Source organism: Grammomys surdaster, unplaced genomic scaffold (assembly GCF_004785775.1).
Source record: "Grammomys surdaster isolate TR1022 unplaced genomic scaffold, NIH_TR_1.0 126546, whole genome shotgun sequence".
Taxonomy (NCBI): domain Eukaryota; kingdom Metazoa; phylum Chordata; class Mammalia; order Rodentia; family Muridae; genus Grammomys; species Grammomys surdaster.
Genome location: NW_021621338.1, coordinates 2899823 through 2916606, shown reverse-complemented (window position 1 = coordinate 2916606; position 16784 = coordinate 2899823).

Sequence of the window (16784 nt, the reverse complement as noted above, 5' to 3'; positions counted from 1 at the left end):
TCTCTCTCTCTCTCTCTCTCTCTCTCTCTCTCTCTCTCTCTCTCTCTCTCTCTCTCATACAAACACACATATGTAGCTGGATATTTTACAATAAACTCGGTAATGTGGGAGGAGTTGGGAGGAGTGAAGAAAGGAAGGAGAAGGAAGAGGAGGAGCAAAGAGAGAGAGAGAGGACTGGAGAGGAGAAAGATGGTGGCAGATGTATGCGTGTCTCTAGCAGTCTAAGGTAATTATAATATCTAGGTTAGGTATTGGGTGACACCTCTAATTGTGTGGGTTTCTTGTTAATTGAGCATTACCAAACATATAAAGCCTTTGGATAATCTTTAACCATTAGAGTCTCATTTCTACTGGGTACTGCATGGATGGCGGGATGTTCTGGGCTCAGCCCAGCCTTGTGGAGACAGAGTGGTAGATTGGCAGAGCCATCTCCCACAGTGTCATCTCATGGGCATCAGGGCTGGGGTTTTTGGCTGGCCATTTCTAGCTGTGGAGTGTGCATGTGGCCTCTGGCCAGGGAACATGGCGGCAGAGCTAAGCACAGCCACTGCCACTTAGTCGGCCCAAGAAATAGGCTTTTTAAATATTACCACAACACACACAGAGATGCACATGTACATACAAATAAATCTTTTAGAAAATCATACGTATTTTCAGTGAAACAACATAAAAGTGCTAGTGAGGACAGAGAGAAAAGGGCCCTTTGTGCACTGTTGTTAGAAAGAAAAATTAGTGCATACATCATGGGAAACAATATGGCCTCACTATGGAGGGAGTGCATGTTCCCACTGTGATGTCTATGCTTATTCTTGTCTGTTGCATCCAGTTATTACAGCGCTACCCTATCACAGGTGGTGATAGCTATAGGAGCCTATAGGTATAGACCTCTGAAAGGGTAAGCCAAAATAACTCTCCTCTTTACTGGTTGATTAACGTGCTATTTTGTTATAGTAACTGAGACCTGGTCATAGTAACTAATGATGGAGAGTTTATTCTGCTACTTTGGTGACAGATAAAAGGATGTTATGCCTGCAAATTATTTGATATCAGTTCTTCTTCATGGAAGTACTCAGTAAGTACAAGCCTATGATAATTATGGTGGTAATGACTGAACTGTGTATCCCTGCAGAGGGAAATATTTGGAAGGAGGAGGTAAGAGCAGATGTTGAAGATAAAAATGTGGCTAAAGTGAGTGTCTTGGGGTCTTTCTCCAGACCAACTTCTCTTTCTTGTACATTCACTAAAATCCCTGAGAAAAATCAAGAGCCGTAACTGTCTTTTCAATAGATTAATCATCAGCAATTTTAAAAATTAAATTGCAAGCCAGCAAGAAGACCCAGTGGGTAAAGGCATATGCCACTAAGCCTGATAGATTGAGTTTGATCCCAAGAACTCATTTCAAGAAAGAATTGAGTGTCACATCCTCTGACCTGCACAGACATGGATGCCTTGGCAGATACACACAAACACATAATATTAATTAACATAAAAATTATAAAAACTGTATTATTTTAAAAAATAGATGGTTTGTATATTGTCAGATGTTTATCATCAGTTTGAGAGCTGAGTCCTTAGACTTTTGACCCCATTCTACTGAGGTGATTTTAGTCAAACAAATGCCAGAAAGACAATAGAAAGGAAGGAAGAAAACTTAACTTGAAATCATCATCTGTTAAGGTAAAAAAAAATTTTTTAAATTATCCTTGTTCTTAAACACCAAAGGCTGACTGATTGGCAAGGGTAGAGAGGTAAGAAAAGAGAAAAGAATTGAAGTTTTAGATGTGAAATATGTTTACACAAGTAATTAGTATAGAGACATTGTTATGGCAACAGCCTAGTGGCCCAGAGTTTGCTAAAGAATGCATCCTACATCATAAAGAAGGCAGGAAGCTAATGGTCCAAAGTCTGCCTGCTACTATGGTTACTTTTCCCACTTTAAAAGCTTAACCTTCTGTAGGCTTCTTGTGTGATTATGGGCATCTCATTCCTTAGGTTAGGGAAGGACCCCCCTGGACGGACCCTCATTGAGAGGATGTGCGCAGGACATCAAGATTAAGCGAGACAGAGATCAAAACCCGCGACCTGTCATCCACGGAACCAGGTTGATGCTGCCATCAAGAAGACGGTTGAAGTTCATTACCATCAGCCGAAAATTGAAGAGGATCCAGAAGTGACTCTGCAGGAGACTGACACAGCTGCTAGCTCCCCTGCCTCCCCCCTACGGTCGACCGCTAGACTTCCACGCCCTCCAGAAGGGTTCCTGGTATGCCTGGCTTTGCCCCCGTTTCTCTCGATAGAGAGCTTGGCCTCTTGATCACCACAACAAAAATTGGCTTTTTCCTAAACCAAGGCCGCCCTTGATATGGCCGCTAACATTGGGGAACCTTCCTTTATGACAATATTACACCCCAAACTGACAAATGGTTGGTAAATTGAACATTTACAAGGGACTAGGATGGCTGTGAGTTAGCCCAATGACGGGATTATTGTAGGTCCACTTCCCAGGGGCCCACCCAATGCAGCCGAAAAGGAGTGCGTGGTGCTGGGAGTGGGTGCAGCCTACATGGCCTAAGACAGGGCCCTCACCCTCCTTTCACCCACATCGGAGTCCCTTGACGTTGGCCATCGTCGACAGCCTAAAACCTTCGACCATCGATGTGACTCGTCTCACATCAGTGTTTTGGGGTTGTGAACTTGTCTAAGACCCCCCATAATTAGACATCCAAATTCAAAATTCACATAGTTGGGATTGATCATAAGATGCCTTCTCTAACTAAACAGAGAAGGGGGAGATGCCAGAAGCCAGGACCCTCGCCCTTACCCTCACCCCCTACCTTTCCCCACCTGCACAATGTCCTCTGAAGCTTGGCAACTGCAAGATCCTGCTTAGCAACTGCAGATAGACTCAAAGCAGTGTACCATATCATCTTAAGAATAGCAGGGAGACCATAACTCAAGCAGTGTACCATATCTTCTGAAGAACAGCAGGTAGATCATAATTCAAGGCAGTGTACCGTATAGACCATGACATGTTTCAAGGCACAGGCCAAGAAGATTTTGTACTTTTCCACCATCTGGCTCCTCTTACCCCCTCCCCTTGTGAAACATGCTATAAAAAAGCATTTCATGTTCAAAAATAAATAAATTATTTATAAAAAAAAAAGCTTAACCTTTTAGTAATTAATAATTGGAAAAATCTACTTCCACTTTTGCATTTCTGACTTCTTAAAATCCAGATGGTGAGACAGACAGGATCTGCTATCTCACAGAAAAACTCCATCTCTGTCCCCTCCCCCCAACTCCCCTGGCCCTTGCTCCCTTTCCTCCATTCCTCCCTTCCTTTCCTCCCCTGATTTTCATAATACGAATTAGCTAGTAGCACTTCAAAAGCTTGGTTTTGGGGATAGTATGATTTTTTTCATTGTTGTGCTGTGACATATGTTTACAGTACATTAAAATAACTATGTGGCCATGATAAACTGATTTTAAAATCAGTGTGAAGAAGAACATATACATAATAGTCAGCCCAATATTGAAAGCGAAGGGCAAAGATGAGGACTGAGCTGACTTCAAGACCAAGTATAAAGCTACAATAATAAAGACAGTGTAGAACTTCTTTAAAATTGATTGGAAATACAAAGGAGAAAGTTTAGGGTTAATCAATCCTTCATAAGTACAGTCAATTGATATTGACAAAAGAGCAAAGGCAATACAATAGAGTAGAGGGCTTTTACAGCAACTGATGCTGGAACAACTAGATATCTACAGGCAATAAACAACAAAAGAACAACCAAGATTCAGATCGTTATGACCAGCACAAGGCAGACATTCAAAAACAGATCATTTACCTAAAGAAAGACAAAGCTATAGACCACTGGAAGACAGTCTGAGACAATCTAGAAGACACTGCTAGGCTCATGGTGTTTCAGATTCAATACCACAGGTATAGTTGGTTATGAAATAGGTTCCATGAAAATTTAAAATGTTCTACAGAAGTCATGTTCAATAGGAAGATATATAAACCATCAACTCAAGAAAAAATACTTGCAAAAGATTATCAGATAAAAGGGTGGTGTCCAAGTTGAACAATAAGAATGCAAACAATCCAATTAAGATGACAAAATAGTCTGAACAAACAACTCATCAAAGGAGAAACCAAGATGGAAATAAACATGGTAAAAGATGTTCACTATTACATGTCACTGGGTAATTTAATAAAACAATAGTGAATGCTCCTACACAGCTATTAGAATAGCCAAACTCCAAACACAAATGGCAAGGGCAGTTTAGGGCACAGAGGAGTCAGAAAGACTATTCACCAATACTGTGAGTGTAAAATGGAACAGATACTTTATAAGACAGTTTGATAGTTTCTTGAATAAACTAATACACCCTAATTATCTGTTCCATCAATTGTGCTTCTTGGTGCTTATGCAGTAAATTAAAAATTCAAAACATACAAACCCAAAACATAAAAAAAAACCCAAAACATACAAAAAAGCTCTGTTGATAATTGGCAAAATTTGAAAGCAGCCATGTTACCCTGCAGGAAATGAACAGAAATAATGTGGTAAACTCAGACAACAAAGTATTGCTCAGCATGTGTGAACACACACACAGAGACACACACACACAAAAGCTCATAAGACATTTGAAAAGACATAGAAGAAACTTAAGTGTGTATGAATACAGAAAGAAGTTAGTATGAAATGAATCTACTGTGTATTATCCCAATTATAGGAAATTCTGGATAAGGAATATCACAGAAATAGTACAGGATACAACCAAGAGATCATACCCACAGAATATGCACTGAGAGTGAGGTCTAATAAAAACATTGACTTAGCAGGATAAGGATGTGATAGCCACAAATGTGTAACTCTGGCATAGAAGGTGGAAGGTGGAAGAGTCTGTCCTGTGAGACAAGAGGTACCTGGGAATACTTTCATCCAATTTTATTCAGAGTCTAACTCTTCTCTGAAAAGAAAATTTGATTTTTAAAATTGGGTAGTATATGCTGGGTATGACAGTAGACAGCACAAAGATGACAAAGTAAGTGATCCTACCCCAGACCTAAAGGAATGTGTAAGGAAATTACAAACAACAGATGAAATGCCCATACAAGAGGACAGTAGAGAAACATATAATTCAGCAAGATGGTTGCGCTCTGATTATCTTCTGTATCATCATCTCTAGAGCATAAATCTCAATACCCAGCACACAGCAGGAAGACCCCAGTTAAAATCCCCAAAGCCAAACACAACTGCTGTTACCAAGCATTATGTCTTAGGAACTGAGATCACCTCTTTTAATGTAGGAGTCAATAATCTGTGGAGCCCCAGTTATGACCCTGACAACTGTTCCCGTCAGGCTGTTACACAACCACTCTATGCCGGTAAAGCAATTTGCACAGGGCCTGGCATTGAGCAGCGTCCCATAAACAGCGCTTCTGCTTGTTATGACAGAAGGTGGAAGTAGCTACTGTTCATTATGAGGGTACAAGAGGCATCTGGCATAGAGCAGACACCACCCAGCCGTGTTATTTTTCAGATTATGAAACTAAATATGGTGCAAAGTGTGCTTCACACACAGGCAGGTTCAGCAGCTTTTGACAGAAATTCAAGGCTTTGGGCCCTACCCTAGACCTGTGCAATAAAAATCCCTGAGGGTGAGCAGGAACCTGTTGAAATGCAGGTAACTGGTACATAAAGCTGAGGAATAATGAGTAGAATCCAGTCTCATTAGTACACACACACACACACACACATATACACACACACACACATACACACACACAGAGACAGACAGAGAGAGAGAGAGAGAGAGAGAGAGAGAGAGAGAGAGAGAGAGAGTTATAAATAGCTAAAATTAAAATATATTATCTTGCCCCCTTTCCATTTTCAAATTAACCCTGGGCATCAGTTCCTTAGACAAAGGGAGTTAACAGAATTGCTCTCCAAACACAAAGAAAAGCAAAGACCTATTTACTGGATTTGGGGCAACCACAGTCGGGTATTTTAAGGTGCTGGTCAACAAATGAATGATAGTGCTGAACATGTCATGTGACTTGCCATATAAAGGAATGGCATTCCAATACATACTGCAACAGGAATGGAACACGAAGCTTGAAGAAATGCTGAGGAAACTATCCGCAGGAGACCACAAATTGTCTGGCTGCAACTATACAAAAGGTTCCCAGGAGGTAAACCATAAGCCCATAGGTTAACAATAACTGAGTTGTGAGTCAGGGAAGTTTGGAAGATGAGCATTGATTGGCACAAGGTTTCCTTTGGAGAAGTAGAAAATATCCTGAAATGGATTAGAACCATTTCATGATTCTAGAGCTGCAAAAGAGCATTGAATTTTCCATGCCAGGATAGATGGCCCTGCACCCAGACACATTTAGAAACACGGACTGGGCTCAATGGGTTATCAAAACAGCAACAAAATGATATGAAATTGGGAATGGAGGGACATGTTGGAGAGAATATGGGGAGGGGGGATGTTGGAGGTTGAAACTGATCAGGGGGTGTGTTATGATTCTATTTAATTATATAGATGTATAACATTCTCCAGAAAAAAAATAAAATTACAATAAGAAGGTAAATTATAACTCAGTGTAAGGAAGTATAAACCCCAGGCCTACTGTGGTGATGATATCATCAGATCAACAGCACTCCTTATTCACTGCCACACAACAAAAGTTCCTGCCTGCTTCTAGAACTATTGGGTTGCTTGCAAAAATGGCAGGAAATAGATGCAGATTCTGGGATCTTAGTGCAGATACTTGTCCTTCCAAGCTAACTCTATCAGTGGACACTGTCATCACCAGGGTTCACAGACCACACACATATACTAACTGTAGAGGATAGCAGGGTGCTGTAGATCCCACAGCCAATCCTCACTCATGAGCAATCCTGAGGAATCTGTTCTTTTCCAAAACAATGAAAAGGAAGCCACTGGCTTGAGTTCCTTTCTCAAAAAAGACCCCCAACCAGTTTTCTGTTACCTGGAGCTCCTCAGATGATTTTCAGCCTGTCAAGTATTTGAGACGGAGTGGGTTGGAATGTAGTGGATATGGTAGATTCAATCACCAAGTAAAAGAATAAATGCTGACATAGTAACTTAAAACTGAAGTCATGGCAACTCAATTCCAGCACCTGGGACACAGAAGCAAGTGGATTTCTGCAAGACTGAGGTCAGCCTAGGCCACAGAGCGAAACTCTGTTGCCAAATCAAGACAAGATAAAACCAAAGCAATCACAACTAGGCTGAGCAGTTCCTTCTCTGTCCCTGGGTGTAATTAGAATTAAGTATGGCATGCAGGTGTGCCTTTGCCTTCAGCATGGGTCTTACAAGCTCATGTCTTTGGAGGACAGTATTCCCAAAAGCACTCTATGTGTCAAGGAACACATCCCATATCTGAGCTGTAGTGTGCAGCCATGAGAATGTTCAATTCTTTCAATAAGGTGGCTCTGCCATATTAAATAGTTAAGCTATAATTCAACTAAGTAAATATAATTGTAGTGACTATAGAGATGGCCACTAATACTCCTTAGTGGCTATTAGCTACTATACTGGACAGTGCATTTTTATTATAATAATAATAATAATAATAATAATAACAAAGACATCTAAGTTTAGAAATACACACACTTAGTATGTATTCAACCCACATGGCTAGGCTCATAATCTTAATATATGATATAATCCAGTTATCAAAATTCCTTGATGTCATTGTTTTATGTTTCAGATGTTGTTTAATGGATAGGCCATGTCTTCAAGGACTTATTCAAAATATTGTTGATATGTGTCTCTGAAATAGAGTTACAGTTTTGTTTTTGTGTTGCTTTTCTGTCTTCTCTACTTTCTCTAAAATAAATGATTTTCTAGGAAAGCTTTCAAGTGAATTTCTTCATTCAGCTGCAAATGCTACAGCTCCCCTAAGTAACACACATCATTTGCAAAAACTTCCCACTCTATTCATTTCTAATTGCAACATTACTGTGTGATTGCGCTTTTCCTGTGGCTAGAAGTATACACAATTACCCAACAGTTGGATGATAAGAGAGACACAACAGAATTGGAATATGTCACATGCAGACTTGAAGGGTGGTATCAGAGAGCTCATACCCTTTCAAGCCCTGAGGGCTTATCACAGACAACCAATCACAGTCCATGATTTCAAAGACTCTATCTGAGGGGTGAGTCATCACTGCCCTGGTGGAGTGGTCCTGATCTTGGGAAGCAGCCAGTAGGAAGGCCAGATGAAGGGAGCCCACCCTCTAATAACAGAGACAGACCCAAGTGCAGGCCAAAACAAATGCATTACCTCATGTCAGGGCTATTATCCTCAATCAAAGCCTCTCCCTTGGGAATACAAATTGGGTGGAGGTGGAGAGAGGGAGAGGAGGCAGGAAGCAGGCTGTAAATACAAACACGGCCTGCCTCTGACAGATTAATCCCCTGAGCTCATAAAGTCATTGAATACCCATACAGAAAAATCTTGAGACGGGTCATTGTGTCCATTCTCCTGCCTCTACTGCTGGAACCTACATCATCTCTAGTGATGACAAAGCTTTTATTTCAAAGGCTACAAAGACAGTGATAAGAACTGGAAATAATAGATTTAATCTAATTTCCCCAGGATATTGTCTGATAACTATTCTATGGTTTCGCTAGAGTCTGGCCATGTGTATGCACCACCATCACTGTGTGTCCTCGCTTACCTCTCCACACAGAAACACCTCATCCCTTCATGTATACATCATAAAGGTGCTATTTAGAAAACATTTCTTCATTTTAGGGAGATAAAGTAAAATAAGGAAGAAAAGGAATATATATATGTTACATATATGATACTGTAGGTGACCATCCAATTACCTATTGATGGAGTTAATGGATAGAATGTAACTGTCTAGTCCTAGATTTGTGACAGAATTGTGATCAGATCAATGTCATATATAGCAAGGAAGGCCACGGTGACCATTCCTCTGTCTCAACATTCCCCTTTTCCATTCATGGCACAAACTATACATCAGACTGGGATGTTTTCCATATTCGTGGAGATATGTCTCCCGTATTTTCACTCCCCTCTTACATCTGTCCTCTTCCCCCATAATCAAACCAAGAAATCTTCACAGCTAGAAAAACACAAAATTTTTCCATTTCCCAGTTGAGACCTGGTGGATTTTTCCATACTAGGCTTCCTGAAGTTGAAGGTTTGGAATTTCACTAATGAAGATATGATGACAGAAAGGAGACAGTGGTACAGCTCTTCAATGGAAGGAGAGACTATCACACTCAGAGTCCTGAGTTCAATCACCAGTACCACTGAAAGAAAAAATGAGGGCCTACAAGTTGGCATGGGGAACAAAGGTGTTTGCTGCCAGGCCAAGTAGCCTGAGTTTGATCCCCAGAATATACATGGTAGAAGTTGAGACCTGGTTTCCACAAGTTGTCCTCCAACTTCCACACATGTGTCATGGGATAGATGTCTTCCTCACATAGAGATACATGTATAAAAAATGTAATAAAAATATAAAGACTAGACACTAAGATAAAATTGAATCAGAATAAACTGATCCAATAATAAAATACGTTTATTCATCATTCCTCTCAGAACCTCACTTATTGTATTGATAAATATTACACTGTTTTGGTCAGAGCAATGTCTTACTCTGTGCTCTAATGACTTTTGCAAGCAAAAGAATCTTGAGGTTCTGTAGCTAGGGCTGTGCACATTAAGTGAAGAAAAGAAAAAGGACGAGCATCTCCATGAGAGGTGTTGGAAGGAGAGGTAGAAGAAGCAGCTTGAGGTGGCTCAGCTATGCTGAAGTTGCATGATGGGTCATGGTATTAGGAACGGGATAGCCTTGGGTACTAGTCTAAGCAATCTCAAATCAGTAGCAGGCAATCAGGAATCATCAGATGCTTTTGATAAAAGGGATAATTCACTGAAAACTTATACTTACAGACTATTAATGGATCTGGAAGAAGCAGGCTTTAACTGTGCTTGTAGGAGGATGTCAATAACACTAGAGTTCTGGCCAGAGGTGATGAGAACTGGGAGAGAAGCTGGCAGCACGGACAGTAATAATAATACTGGTGTATAACCTGTGCTATCCTCTGGACTAAGACTTTTATTTGTAGCAATATACATCTTTGAGGAGAAGAACAGGATATCTTCACAACTTGTGTGGGACACGGTGATACTGGTTTCCATGATGAGCAGAGAAATTCTGTAGGAAGAGTATGTCTTAGTGGAACAATGGCATGTGCCACTTCTTACTTGAGCACTTAGGAGACTAAGACAGGGAAAGGATCATAAGTCTGAGGCCAACCTGGGCTGCAGAGCAAGACTTAAAAAAAAAACTTAAGGAAATAGTCACACAAAAATTTTGTTGGGGGCAGGTTGGATTAATAAATTACCATTTCCTTTCAAATTTTGGAGTGCTTTCATTTCGAGTTCTCAGAATATATTCTCTATGCTGTTTCCTTCTGTACTGTGAAAGACGCCTCATATAGAAACTGGAGTCCCTCAGGGCCATTAACAGTGATCCTGATAGAGAATGGCAATCTGGGAAGATGGTCTTTGTCCTTTGCTCTGTGGATCTGGAGTCCCCAGGTTGGCATAGTTCTGGCTCAAGGCTCTGCTTCTTCCTGTTTCTTTGTCACAACCAAGTTTCAACCATCATGACCTATTGGGTGGTTGGAACTGTCTGCATCTCTGTGTGCCATTCTTAGAATTCTGATCCCCTAGAGTCTGGGAGACAGGGACAGGGTGACAGGATGAGAGTCATAAAACTGTCTCTTTGAAGGATGGGACCTCCAAGGGGGTCTGTGAGCAGGATTCTGTCAAAGGCCAGTATGGGGAGGAGCAAGCAGCTCTGACGTCAAAGAGCCTCTGAGGTCTTGACACAGAATGAGATAATGTCTTTCTGTCCGGAGGGAGTGAAGCTCCTTTCTCCCCAGGATCTTGTGTAACTCAAAACCGCAGGAGGTCAGATGCAGATGGAAGTTCTGGGCTAACACTGGGGATCTGCTCTCCGTGAAGTTTTCCATGAAACATGTTTCATGTCACACACACACACACACACACACACACACACACACACACACGCACACACACACACACACACATACACACACCATACACACACGCACATGCACATACACACACACACGTATATTCTTGCTGCAGCTCACATGTGACAAGCTATCACTCCCTTATCCTCTGTCCTACTCAGCAACTGCCCTATGTCTTCTCATTCTATTCCCTTTCTCTCCTCTTCTCACACCAGCATGCTAGAGAAACCAGAGACTGCATGACTTCTCTGAGCTGAAGAGTTTAAGTTAGAGTTCTGTTCTCATATAGATGCACAAACTGAAGTCACACTGACTCCATAATCCAGTAGAAGAGCTATCATGGAAGGCAGAAGATTGTTCCAGTTGTTCAGTGAAGGGGACTGCAGATCACTGAAGGAAATAACAAACTAACAAGTCTTGAAGTATAGCACCCTTACCAGACTTTACAGAGACTCTGCCTGAGTCCCCTCACACCAGTTCCAGGTCGGCTGGTAGGACTTCCGTTAGGGAGAGGGTGAAATCTACAGTTTTCTAGACTGGGCTTTTTCAGAGCAGCCAACACTCCATCCTTTCCTTTCAGCTCAAGAAGCACACTTCCCCCTGGCTTCAGGATCTCCAAGATCCTTCCCATGTACCATTGCTTTGCTCTCAAGAACAAACCACAGCATTTTCCATTAGAACAGGAGTACAGCATCTGATGTCTGCTCATTTCAAACTAGACTGAACATTTTGTATAAGATATGATCAGAAACCAACCAATCAGTCAACAAGTTAACATTTTTCCCAACCAAAATTGGGTCTCCAGTTCTTCTCTGCTACTCAAAAGCACCCAAATGTAAGGCCATAATCTTAGTAATTTCTGCTCATCTAATGATTCCCTGGGTCCCATCACTAAAAGGCTCGCTGTGCTACCTGGAAGGTGACTGGCTGTGCTATTTAATCCTTCATCATTTTGCCTAGAATCTTGATTGGATAGCTTTTAGTGGAAAAAAAAAGACTTGTTTTTACTCATAGTTTCCAAGTTTGGCCCACGATTTCTTGGCCCCATATTTGCGGAGAGCATCACTGTGGTAGAACATCTGGTAAATGATCCTCTTTACCTCCCAACAGACAAGAAAAGAGAAAGGAAAACCAAAAAAGTGACCAGGGCGAGATACTACCTCAAAAAAACACCATCCCCAGAGGTCTATTTCCTCTAGATATATTATACATCCTTAAGTTTCTGCAGCCTCGCCAATTACTGCCACCAGCCAGGTCCCAAGACTCCAACATATGAACCTTGGAAAAGGAGGGGACATTTCATCCAAAGCCACAACAGAGGTACACGGAATCTAACCAGCTTTTCCTCATTTCTGTACATTTTGCTTTCTTCTCTAAGACTCACAGTGCGTCTGACACACTCAGGTCTTCATAGGAGTCCCTGGGAAAGTCTGGGTGAGTCAGCAAATCCCATTGCTGATGTACAGTGCCTCCTGTAACTGCTGTGGCAAACTTCTCCAGACCATGTACCGTAAAGCATCATAAGCAGGAACAGCCTGGTCCCTCTCCTCCCTAGGCAGAGAGACATCCTAACAGACTTGGGATGATAACTCACTGTAATTTTGATTTGCATTTTTCTGAATAATTATACAACATCATTTCATAAACCTGTCATCTATACTTCTATAGGAAAACATGTCCTTAATTCTTCGGTTTTAATTGGATAACTGAGATTTTAACAAATTTTAGATATTAATCCTTTACATATGATTTATTTTAGGGCTACCCATCACATTGAATTAAAACTGACCTTAAAGATTTTACTCTCACTTGACTATATCTGCAAAGACATGAGACTATGAGCAGGTCACATAAACCCCACTTCAGATCAAGGAGACCAAGGCTTTAAGTCCCTATTCATGGGACCACGCTCACAGAGAAGTTGTGAGAATGAAACAAAGTGCACCCTGGGAGTTATGCTCATGAATCCCGTCACCGAGGTTGCTTTATGGTGCTGTGATGTCTGATGTCCAAGAAGATGGGGGCAGAAATGTTGAGATTTACTAAGTGAGAGGGTGATTCTCCCTCTTCTAGTACCTTCCAGAAATATACAATTATTCCACAAAAACCTGGACATGTTTTTCCTCAAGCCCTTCTTTCCTTAAATGTTAATTGTATGTCTATATCAGAGAATATATCTCACCTTCAGTTTACATAAAACTTAGAAGACTCTTCAGTCTGTCTCTGAGTGATCTAAGTTAGACTGTCAGTAGAGTTCAGCCCCCTGTACCCACTCTAACAGTTTTAGAGTGGTCTAATGTTCAATAGCATAGAGTACAGGGAGATCCTCCCTGCCCACTCTACCTGCTGTACTCTTAGCACACTGTAACCAAGGGGATCTTTCTAAACTACAAACCTGGATGTGAAAGTCTGTGGCTTGAAGATTATCTGTGCATTCCCGTCTACTGGATGGTATACATAGTTCATATGGAGATATGTACCCTCCCAAGGCCAGGCCTGTCCCCACCCCTGAACATCATGTCTATGTTTTTTGGATTTACAAAGTTCTTTCTACTTCTTGACATTTTGCATTCTAGTCTCAGTTAGAAAGCAAAATGCAACAAATTATTTCATAATGTCTAGTGTTCTATGTCCAGGAATGGACTGCGGTTTCATCATTTAGCCCCTGGAGTTTATAAATATAAGGGTCAGTTTTACCCCTGTCCCTTGTTCACTCTTCAACAGAAGGAGTTAAGCCCTGTGACATTCTGAGATTCTGGGACTCCTTTTTGCGGCTGTGGTGATGGAAAATATCACTCACAATGGAGCATAGGCAACATGGACCCAGAGAATGGACAAGGCATGAGCCCATGTGTGAGCACAGATATGGTAGCACTTACTCCTAAATGATACCAGCAGCCCTGTCTAAATTATCCATGTCTGTGGAGGATGCTCTCACCCTTATACTTCCTCTTGTCCACAAACCCTTTATTGCAGTTCCTCCCTGCTGCGTCACTCAGGTCTTCAAGTCAAAGTGGGATGGATATTCACAAAAACTTCCCACAGGTTTTCCTGGAATGCACCTGCTGCATCTTTTCTCCTTCTTTCTAGTTTCTGTCTTAGCTTTCAGGCCTTTTGAAACTTTCCACTGACACCCTTCCTCTACATCCATTAAAAAAATTTAAAAAAAAAAGACAACAGAAATCACCTCAGACAATAGGAGGCAAGTAGACCATATGCTTACCCTGACCCTGCTGTCTACTCAGCCTCTGTTTCCCCTGCTCTGACAAAGACTTGTTCGAGGTTCTAGCTCCAAGCCATTGCTTTTTCTCTGATGTGAGCAGAAGCATACACATAAGTCTACCACAATGTCTACCTCCTTTTCTCTACACTTCCTCCAATAGCATACCTCTCAAAGAGATAAGAACATCTTTGATTTACCTGAAGCATCAGTATTGGTAATGACTCCCTTAGATCAATCTGAGCAAACAAAGCCAGAGCAAGCAGGCCAGAGTTGCTCTGAACCTCAGGCTACAGCCTGCAGGAGATTGAGATGTGTGAGTCCTTGTCCCTAAACTATGATTGAGATATTGCTCCATGGATCCTTCTGTCTTCTGTGCTTTGTAGTGAAATCCTCAGTCATGACTAGGCCTGGGTGAGAGTGGAGGGAGAGAGAGGTGGAGCTACCAAGTTGGCATGCCACTAACACAGTGCCACTGAGTAGCACTAACAGCTCCCTGGTGCCTTGCTCCCTGAGAAATTCAATTATCACCTCCGAGACACATAGCCCAAGGGACTCACAGATGCCAGAAATCAGAGAAAGAGAAAGGAAATAAAGAAAAACTCCTGATTCTGCAAAGCATTTGCCTGATAGATGCAAACCTGAAACTTAGCAATTCTCTGTGAACAGAGCAGAACATGAAGGCACACACACACACACACACACACACACACACACACACACCAAAACACAGACAATAAACATCAACAATGACTGAAAATGCATATACTGCATATATTTTCATTTGTAGGCTTATGTGGAAGAGCACAAAGCATAAAACATAGATTAAGTTATTACTGGGCTTCACTAAGGAGATACTAGGAAACTTCTCTGGGACTTTATTTCAACATCTATGTGCAAAATTCAGAAACTCAGAAGAAATCCAGGCAGTGGATTTAAATTTAAACCAGAGAGTGGTTTTAAATTTAAGAAAATCTTCCAGGGCTGGGGGAGATGGCTCTGTTTACAAAGTGCTTGCTGTATAAGTATGAAGACCTGAGTGTGAGTCACAGCATCAAAGTTTTAAAAAGCCAGAGTTGACAATACACACACACAATCCCAGCATCTTGGGAGGCAGAGACAAGTGGAGCTCCAGGGAAGTGAGAGATTGTGTCCCCAAAGTAAGGTGGAGACTATAGCAGGCTTCTCTGGCATTTCCAGGAGCCACAAGCTACACTGATCTCCTCTTCCTCTGACTTCTCCATTCTCTCTGCAGTGATCCCTGAGCCTTAGGTGCAAGAACTGTGTTGAAGGTGTTATTAGCTGGGACTAGATACCCTTATCCTCCCTGAGATCATATACATGACGGTGACATTATACAGACAAAGCAGGTTGTATTTATGTAGTTAGGAATATATATATATATATACATATATATATATATATATATGTAAAAGCAATAAAAGAAAAAGAGGATATGAATTTGAGAGAGTTTGAGAGAGAGCAGGAGAATGCATGGGGAGGGGTTAGAGAGAAGAATGGGAAGGGAAATGATGTAATTGTATTATTATCTTAAAAATTAAAATATCAACAGCATCTCTTAAAAAAGAAATAAAACTAAATATGGTGGATGGTTCCTGAGGAATGACAGACCTCAGCCCTTCACATTAGTTGCCTTGTGCAAATGGTTACACACACACACACACACCTGAATTCACACAGATATAGACACACATGAAAAAGAAATACCATTGCAAAACTCAAAGTAACTTGGACTGAGGACTGTTCATTGCTCCTGCTGCTCTGCAGACACTGAAGGTAATGGGAACGTTCTGTTTTTAGAAATATACTCAAGTTTTGTTCTTGGCAACCTCCTTATCCTAGCTGCTGGGGCTCTGATCTCCTGGGGGCAGGGAATGAAAAGCTCTCTCCTTTACTTCCCACTCAGACAGCTCTCTGTCTTTTTCTTATTTCTTTCCCACCCTCCTGTGTGCTGTAATATGCAAATCAGGTTGACTCTTCTTCCAGTTAAGAATATTATCCCTCTTGTGGTACACAGGAAATCAAAATTAGACTAGTACTTACAGGATGTGTGTGTGTGTGTGTGTGTGTGTGTGTGTGTGTGTGTAGAAGAAACACATTCATAACACACCATTAATTGCTGGCTTTCTATTCACTCCTTGCTTACCACACCAGCTTGTCATATGTAGATAAAATAAAATATTGCATATTCCATATTCCTTTGGGAGTCATAAATTGCTATAATTACATATGGTTGTTACATGAATCTGTGAAGAAAGGACCAACAGAATTTTTATTTCCGGGGTACCAAAGCACAAAATCAAGGAGAGGAGGAGACAAGTTTATGATGCACAGTACGATGTAACCATGGAGCACTCCTCTGTAGCTGAGTGGAGCCCTGTCTTTCCATCCACCCATCTTTTCTAGAAGCGGCACTCCTAATAACCCAGTTTCTGCTTTGCTTTGCTTTGCTTTG